Source organism: Mesoplodon densirostris, chromosome 19 (genome assembly GCF_025265405.1).
Source record: "Mesoplodon densirostris isolate mMesDen1 chromosome 19, mMesDen1 primary haplotype, whole genome shotgun sequence".
Taxonomy (NCBI): domain Eukaryota; kingdom Metazoa; phylum Chordata; class Mammalia; order Artiodactyla; family Ziphiidae; genus Mesoplodon; species Mesoplodon densirostris.
Window position 1 is genome coordinate 16,898,075 of NC_082679.1, and position 9,540 is coordinate 16,907,614.

The window sequence follows — 9,540 nt, forward strand, 5'->3', positions numbered from 1 at the left end:
TTCTATAGATTTGTCTATTCTGGGCATTTCATATAAATGCAATCATTTATTTTCCCTTTGTCCCCATACAGTTGATCCCTTTTACCAATTTTGCCCTTCCTCCCCCTTGTGCCTTCTGGTAACCACTACTCTGTTCTCTAAGTATCTATATATTTGTTTTTGTTTGATTTGGTTTGTTCATTTATTATGTTTTTGTTTGTTTATTAGTTTTTTTATTCCACATAGGAGTGAAGTCATACAGTATTTGTCTTTCTCTGTCTGACTTGTTTCACTTAGCATAATACCCTCAAGGTCCATCCATGTTGTCCCAAATGGGAAGATCTCATCTTTTTATGGCTGAGTAGTATGAATATTCCATTGTGTCCGTGTATCTCACATCTTCATTATCCATTCATCCTTTGATGGGCACTTAGGTTGTTTCCATGTCTTAGCTATTGTAAATAACGCTGCAGTGAACATGGGGGTTTGCAAATCTTTTTTGATTAGTGTTCTCACATTCTTTGGATAAATACTCACGAGTGACACAGATGGTTCATATGGTAGTATTCTTAATTTTTTCTGAGGAATCTCCATACTGTTTTCTATAGTGGCTGCACCAATTTACATTTCTACAAACAGTGCAGAAGAGTTCCCTTTTCTCCACATTCTCTCCAATACTTGTGATTTCTTGTCTTTTTGGTAATAGCCATGCTGACAGATGTGCGGTGACATCTCATTGTGGTTTTGATTTGCATTTCCCTGGTGATTAGCGATGCTGAGCATCTTTTCATGTGCCTATTGGCCATATCTGTATGTCTTCTTTGGAAAAATATCAAATCAACTCGTCTGCCCATTTTTTGAGTTGTTTGTTTTTGTTGTTGTTGTTGTTTTTGAGTTATGAGTTATTTATATATTTTGGATATTAACCCCTTATTGGATATATCATTTGCAAGTATCTTCTCCCATTTGGTAGGTTGTCTTTTAGTTTTATTGATGGCTTCTTTGCTGTGAGAAAGCTTTTTAGTTTGATGTAGTCTCAACTGTTTATTTTTTTGCTTTTATTTCCCTTGCCTGAGGAAACATATACAAAAAATATTGCTAAGACCATTGTAAAAAAGCATATTGCCTATGTTTTCTTCTAGAAATTTTATGGTTTCAGGTCTTACATTCAAGTCTTTAATCCATGTTGAATTTATTTTTTATATGGTGTGCGAAAGTAGTCCAGTTTGATTCTTTTGCATGTAGCTGTCCAGTTTTCCTAACACCACTCATTGAAGAGTCTATCTTTCCCCCATTTTATATTCCTGCCTCCTTTGTCATTCATTAATTGCCCTTATAAGTGTGGGTTCATTTCCAGGCTCTCTATCTTGTTTCATTGATCTCTGTGTCTGTTTTTGTGCCAATATCATACTGTTTAGATTACTGTAGTTCTGTGGTATAGTTTGATATTAGAAAGCTTGATACCTCCAGCTTTGTGAGTTCTTTTGTGTTTCCATACAAATTTCATTTTTTAAAATATTTATTTATTTATTTATTTGGTTGCGTGGGGTCTTAGTTGCATCTCCAGGGCTCCTTAGTTGAGGCTCACCAGCTCCTTAGTTGTGGCACATGGGCTCATTAGTTGTGGCATGCGAACTCTTAGTTGTTAACGGCATGCATGTGAGATCTAGTTCCCTGACCAGGGATTGAACCCGGACCCCCTGCAATGGGAGCGCAGAGTCTTAACCGCTGTGCCACCAGGGAAGTCCCCATACAAATTTTACACTATTTTGTTCTAGTTCTGTGAAAAATGCCATTGGGGGCCTCCCTGGTGGCGCAGTGGTTAAGAGTCCGCCTGCCGATGCAGGGGATACGGGTTCGTGCCCCGGTCTGGGAGGATCCCATATGCCGCGGAGCGGCTGGGCCCGTGAGCCATGGCCGCTGGGCCTGCGCATCCGGAGCCTGTGCTCCGCAACGGGAGAGGCCACAACAGTGAGAGGCCCGCATACCGCAAAAAAAAAAAAAAAAAAAAAAAAAAAAATGCCATTGGTATTTTGATAGGGATTGCATTATATCTGTATATTGCCTTGGGTAGTATGGAAATTTTAACAATATTAATTCTTCCAATCCATGAGCACAGTATATCTTTCCATATGCATTGTCAACCTAAACTTCTTTCGTCGGTGTCTTATTGTTTTCTGGTACATGTATTTTACCTCCTTAGCTAGATTTATTCCCAGGTATTTTATTCTTTTTGATGTGATTGTGAGTGGGACTGTTTTTTTAAATTTCTCTTTCTGATAGTTCATTATCAGTATATTGAAACACAACAGATTTCTATATATTAATTTTGTGTCCTGCAACTTTACCAAATTAATTGAGGAGTTCTAGTAGTTTTTTGATGGCATATTTAGGATTTTCTATGTGTTGTGTAGTATTGTGTCATCTGCAGACAATGACAATTTTACTTCTTCGTTTTCAATTTGGATGCCTTTTATTTATTTTTCTTGTCTGACTGTTATGGCTAGAAATTTCAATACTATGTTGAATAAAAGTGGTGAGAGTGGGCATCCTTGTCTTGTTCCAGGTCTTAGAGGAAATGCCTTCAGCTTTTCACCATTGAGTATGATGTTAGCTGTGGACTTTTCATATATGGTCTTTATAATGTCGAGGTATGTTCCCTCTATGCCCACTTTGTTGAGAGGTTTTATCATAAATTGATGTTGAATTTTGTCAAAAGCTTTTTCTGCATCTACTGAGATGATCATATGGTTTTTATTCTTCAGTTTGCTAATGTGTTTTATCACATTGATTGATATGTGGATATTGAACCATCCTTGCATCCCTGGGATAAATCCCAGTGATCATGGTGTATGATCCCTTAATATACTGTTGGATTCCGTTTGCTAATATTTTGTGGAGGATTTTTGCATATGTGTTCATCAATGATATTGGCCTGTTTTCTTTTTTTGTGATATCTTTGTCTAGTTTTGGTATCAGGGTGATGCTGGTGTCGTAGAAGGAGTTTGGGAGTGTTCCACCCTCTGAAATTTTTTGGAATAGTTTGAGAAGGATAGGTGTTAACTGTCTTCTAAATTTTTGGTAGAATTCAACTGTGAAGCCATCTGGACCTGAAATTTTGTTTGTTGGGAGTTGTTTTATTACTGATTCAATCTCATTACTGGTAATTGGTTCTTTCATATTTTCTATTTCTTCCTGATTCAGTCTTGGGAGATTGTAGATTTGTAGAAATTTATCCATTTCTTCTAGGTTACCTATTTTATTGGCATATAATTTTAGTATCTAAATATATAAATGTATATAAATGTAGTAATCTCTTATGATCCTTTGTATTTCTGTGGCATCATTTGTAACTTCTCCTTTTTCACTTAGGATTTCATTTATTTGTGCCCTCTCTCATTTTTTCTTGATGATACTGGCTAAGGGTTTACCATTTTTGTTATCTTTTCAAAGAATCAGCTCTTAGTTACAATGATGTATTCTATTGTGGGTTTTTTAGTCCCTATTTCATTTATTTCTGCTCTGAGAGGTATGATTTCTTTCCTTCTTTAACTTTGTGTTTTGTTTGTTCTTCTTTTTCTAATTCCACTAGGTGTAAGGTTAGGTGGTTTATTTGAGATTTTTCTTGTATCCTGATGTAAGTTTGTGTCATTATAAACTTCCCTCTTGGAACTCCTTTTGCTGTGTCTCATAGATTTTGTGTTGTGTTTTCATTTTCTTTGTCTCCAGGTATTTTTTTAGTTCCTTTTTGATTTCTTCAGTGACCCATAGGTTGTTCGCATACTTTTTAGCCTCCATGTGTTTGTGGTTTTTGCAGGGGTTTTTTAGTTATAGTTGATTTCTAGTCTCATAGCATTGTGGTCAGAAAAGATGCTTGATGTGATTTCAGTTTTCTTAAATGTACCAATGCTTGTTTTGTGGCCTAGAATGTGATCTACCCTGGAGAATGTTCCATTGGCACTTGAAAAGAATTTATATTCTGTTGCTTTTGGATGGAATGTTCTCCATATAGCTATTACATTCACCTGATCTAACATGTCATTTAAGGCCAGTGTTTCCTTACTGATTTTCTGTCTGGGTGATCTGTCCATTGATATAAGTGGGGTGTTAAAGTCCCCTACTAGTATTGTGTTACTGTTGATTTCTCCCCTTATGTCTGTTAATATTTGCTTTATGTATTTGGATGCTTCTATGTTGTGTGAATATATATTTACAATTGTTATGGCTTCTTCTTGGATTGATCCCTTGATCATTATGTAATATCCTCTTTGTCTTTGTATAGTCTTTGTTTTAAAGTCTATTTTATCTGATATAAGTATTGCTACCCTGGCTTTCTTTTAATTTCCATTTGCATGGAATACCTTTTTCTATTCCCTTCCAGTCTGTGTGTGTCTTAGGTCTGAAGTGAGTCTCTTCTTGGCAGCTTATATACAGGTCATGCAGCCACTCTATGTCTTTTGATGGGGACATTTAGTCCATTTACATTTAAAGTAATTATTGATAGGTATGTACTTATTACCATTTTATTAATTGTTTTTTGGGTTCTTTTTGCAGTTATTTTTGTTCCTTTCTTCTTCGTTCTCTTCCCTTGTGCTTTAATGACCATCTTTAGTGTTATGTTTGAATTCCTTTCTTTTTTCTGTATGTATTGTCTATTATAGATTTTTGGCTTGTGGTTACTGTGATGTTTACATATAACAATTTATATCTATATCTTTATCTACAACTAGATAGCAGTATAGATATACAATTATTTTAAGTTGCTGATGTCTTAAGTTCAAATGTACTTTAACAAACCTGCATTTTTACTCTCCCCACCACTTTTAATGTTTTGACATCATATTTTACATCTTTTTGGTTTTTTGTATCCCTTAACTACTTATTGTGGATATAGATTATTTTACTACTTTTGTCTTTAACCTTCCTACTAGCTTTATAAGTGGTTGATTTACTACCTTTTCTGTATATTTGCCTTTACAATGAGATTTTTCCTTTTATAATTTTCATGTTTCTAGTTGTGGCCATTTCTTTTTTAGTTAGAGAAGTCCCTTTAACATTCCTTGTAAAGCTGGTTTGGTGGTGCTGAACACTTTTAGCATTTGCTTCACTGTAAAACTTTTGATCTTTCCATCAAATATGAATGAAATCCTTGCTGGGCAGAGTATTCTTGGTTGTAGGTTTTCCCCTTTCATTATTTTAACTATATCATGCCATTCTCTTCTGGTCTGCAGAATTTCTGCTGAAAAGTCAGATGTTAGCATTATGGGAGTTCCCTGTATGTAACTTGTTACTTTTCCCTTACTGCTTTTAATATTCTCTCTTTATCTTTAATTTTTGCCATTTTAGTTATAGTGTGTCTTGGTTTGGTCCTCTTTGGGTTGATCCTTTTTGGGACTCTCTGTGCTACCTGGACCTAGATGTCTGTTTCCTTTCCCAGGTTAGGGAAGTTTTCAACTATGATATCTTCACATATGTTCTATGCCCCTTTCTCTCTCTCTTCTCCTCTGGGACCCCTATAATGAGAATGTTAGTATGCTTGGTGTTGTTCAAGAGGTCTCTTAAATTGTCCTCATTTCTTTTTATTCTCTTTTCTTTTTCTGTTCAGCTTCAGTGATTTCCACTACTCTGTCTTCCAGCTCACTGATCCATTCCTCTGTATCATTTAATCTAATGTTTATTCCTTCTAGTGTATTTTTCATATCAGTTATTGTATTCTTCATCTCTGCTTCGTTCTTATTTATATTTTCTAACTCTTTGTTAAAACCTTCTAACTTCTCACTCTGTTCATCCAATCTTTTCCCAAGTTCTTTAAACATATTTACCATCATTACCTTGAACTCTCTGTGGGGTAGATTGCCTATCTCCACTTCTTCTTCTAGGGTTTTATCTTGTTCCTTCTATCATTTTGCTTTTTGTTTTCTACATAATTTAAAGAAAACAAAGATGTAGCTCTTTTATCCCTAATTTCCTGCATTACTGTATTCTTTTGTGTTTGGTCTGTTTTTTGTAGTGAAACATCTAAATTCTTTTCTCATTTTCTGTTGTATATATTTTATAGCTGTTTCTTTGTGGTTACCATGGGGTTACTTTTAACATACTAAAGTCATTACATTCTAATTTGAATTTACCCAGCTTAACCAATAACATACAAAAACTCTGCTGTTTTACAACTCCATCCCCAACCCTGGTGTTTGATATCATAAAATTATATCTTTTACATTGTGTGACTAAAAATATTAACTAATAATTCTTTAAAGTGCATTAGTATCTTAAGATATGTAGAATACAAAATGCAGAGTTACAAACCAAAGTTACAATAGTACTAGTTTTAGACTAATAATTTTAAAAAGTAATGTAGAAATCAAAAAGTGGAGTTAGAAACTGGTGTTACAATAATACTAGATTTTATAATTTCCCATGTATTTACCTTTATTGAGATCTTTACTCCTTCAAGTGGCTTCAAGTTACTGTGTAGTTTCCCTTTATTTCAGGACTGCAGGACTCCTTTGAGCATTTCACACAGGACAGCTCTAGTGGTAACAAACTCCCACAGCTTTTATTTATCTAGGAATGTCTTAATTTCTTGGCTCCAAGTTTTGCCAAATAGAGGATTGTTGGTTGATGGTGTGGGTGTTTGTTTTGTTGTTGTTGTTGGTTTGTTTTAGCATTTTAATGTATTGGCCCACTGCCTCCTGGCCCTCAAAGTTTCTAATGAGAAATAGGCTGATTATATTAATGTTGATCCCTTGCATGTGATAAGTTGCTACTCTCTTGCTACTTTCAAAACTCTCTCTTTTGTTTTTGTCTTTCAAAATTTGATTATGTTGTGTCTTGTAGTGGGTCTCCTTGCAGTCATCTTACTTGGAGTTTGTTGAGCTTCTGAGATATTTATAATTATGCCTTTCATCAAATTAGGAAAGATTTCAGCCACGGTTTCTTCAAATATTCTCTCTACCCCTTTCTCTCTCTCCTTTTCTGGGAGTCCTGTAACATGTGTTAGTCTTCTACATGGTATCTGGAAGTTCTCTTTGGCTCTGTTTTTTCTTTCTTTCTCTCTTTTTTTAAATTTTGTTGTTGTTGTTGAACACTGGACATTTAAATCTAATAATGTGGTAATTCTGGAAATCAGACTCTCCCCTTTTTCCAGGGCTTGCTATTTTTGCTTATTTTATTTTGATTTTGTAGGCTAACTCTGTGGGAAGGATCACCTGAGGTTTAAACTTTCAGACTTCTCAGGTGTTCTGGGCCTGCACCTTTCCCTCATCACTTTCTAATTTTTCTCATATTTGCACGTTGCTTTTCACTGCCCTAGTCCTTGATTTCTAGCTCCCAAAGTGGGAAAATGAGAAAACTGAAGGGAGGAAAAAAGGGTTCTAGCCCTTTAAATCCTCCCAGAAGTCACATCAGCCAGAGTGGGAGGGGCTCAACAATGAGGGGAGGTGCAGGAACAAGGCACCTCACAGCCCTCAGTTGTCTGCTCCTCTCTAATCAAGAACAGATATCAAAGAACAGATCCCTGATGTTTCGAGGACAGGGTTCTTTTTGCTCTGGTTCGCACAAGCTATACATAGCTTGCTCCAGGAACACATGCACAGTGGTCTGTCACAGGGCTGGAGGTGGAGGACTGGTAGCTGCTACTGTGCTAAGGGCTGAAATTGACTAACATTAACCACAATTTACTGCCCAAGTCTTCTTATGGAATTTGACTGCAGTAGACTACAGAGTTCCAAAATACTTACATTAGACAGATTCTGCTGAAATTGTTGTCTGTGTTAGGAGAGAAAATCCTGGTGCTTCCTACTCTATCTACACCTACCATAAGCTCTTTTTAAAAAATGGCATCATTAATTCTTTTTTTTTTTTTTTTTTGGTACGCGGGCCTCTCACTGTTGTAGCCTCTCCATTTGCGGAGCACAGGCTCCGGACACGCAGGCTCAGCGGCCATGGCTCACGAGCCCAGCCGCCCCGCGGCATGTGGGATCTTCCCGGACTGGGGCATGAACCCGTGTCCCCTGCATTGGCAGGCGGACTCTCAACCACTGCGCCACCAGGGAAGCCCAATTAATTCATATTTTCTACTTGAAAAATTATTCTCCTTTACTCCCTGACTCAACATTTGTTCCACCACCTTCTTGGCACCTTCACCTTCTCTCCTTTTCCCCATTTTGTCTACCATGTTTTACATACTATTTAATTTAGTATTTCTTTTTTTTTTTCATTTCTCCTGCCTGTCGTTCTGAAATGGAATGTACCTATCACGAGGGCAGGTTTCTTTGTGTCTCTTCTTTCCTTTGTCTCCCATACACTGATGATAGTGCCAAAAAATCCATTATTTGCTCACTGAACATTGGTTAGAGCAGTGAATAAACATGACAACAACCCCCCTTCCTGTTCATTTTCACCATTCTGGAAAATCCTTCCAAATGTCCTCTTTACCACTTTCTTCTAGTGGGTTTTGCCTCAGTGTGTAATAAAAAAGGCACACGTTTTGAAGAGAAATCCTCAAGTGTGGCAAAACTTGTAGGATAGCACAGGCTATTACTTCTCATACTATTACTCCTCAGACTTCAGTTTCTTATGCTCAGAGTTCCTTAAGATGTTAACTTTTTTCACTTCTCACAGTGTGCTTTCCCAGGGGTATTTCTGCCACTATCTTGGAATGAATTCTTAATTATTATTAATGACTTTCAGGAATTTAAATAATTTACAAGTGTGTTTCAGTGATACTCTCACTCTGCATGCAGTTACTACTGTTTGTGAAATTACAGGTGAAGCGATATTCACTTCTTAGTAAGGAATTGAGACCCTGAAGTCACAAATATTTGTCTCAGGTTTCAGAGGCCCCTTTGGCACACTTGCAGGGGTTGTGACAGCTTCTTTCCTGGCAGGAAATGACATTTTGTAAGTGGCTTTCCTTTCCAGATTCCTAAAAGAAATTGAATGTGTTTTAGGATGTAGATTAGGAAACAGCATCTGGATAAAATAATGTTGCTTGCTGGGTTGGACACATCATTGATTATACCAACAGGACAGACTTTTCTGAGGCAACCAGAAGCAGAGTGCCACCCATGTTCACCAGCTTCAGAGCCTCTGAAAGTCCTCCCCTCCCTTCCCCTCCATCTTTCCATCCCTGCTGGAGACTTTTCTCACTTACCCCTAACAAAACATACTGAAATTTACAAAACTGCCAAATAAAAATTGTCACTAGCCATCTGCCTCTACAAGGATTAGATTACTAGCCACTGCAGTTGCTGACTTTCAACACACCTTGAGAGGATTTCAGAGCAGAGATCAGGAATGAGGCACTCTGTGCTCTAGGAAAAACTGGCAGAACAGGCCTTTAGATAGTTAGATATTTTCAGGAGAAGGTTTTATCAGCCCAATTTCTTACATCTTCTCATATCTAGAAAAGCTCTAAAATCATTAATGGAGACATCTGCTGCTCAGGACTAGTGGCAACATTCTGCAAAAATGTGTGCTTGATTGTATGTATCTCCCTTCACCAAAACCACATATATATGACTCCCCCCCCCACACACACACCTCTTTGGAGCAGTTCCT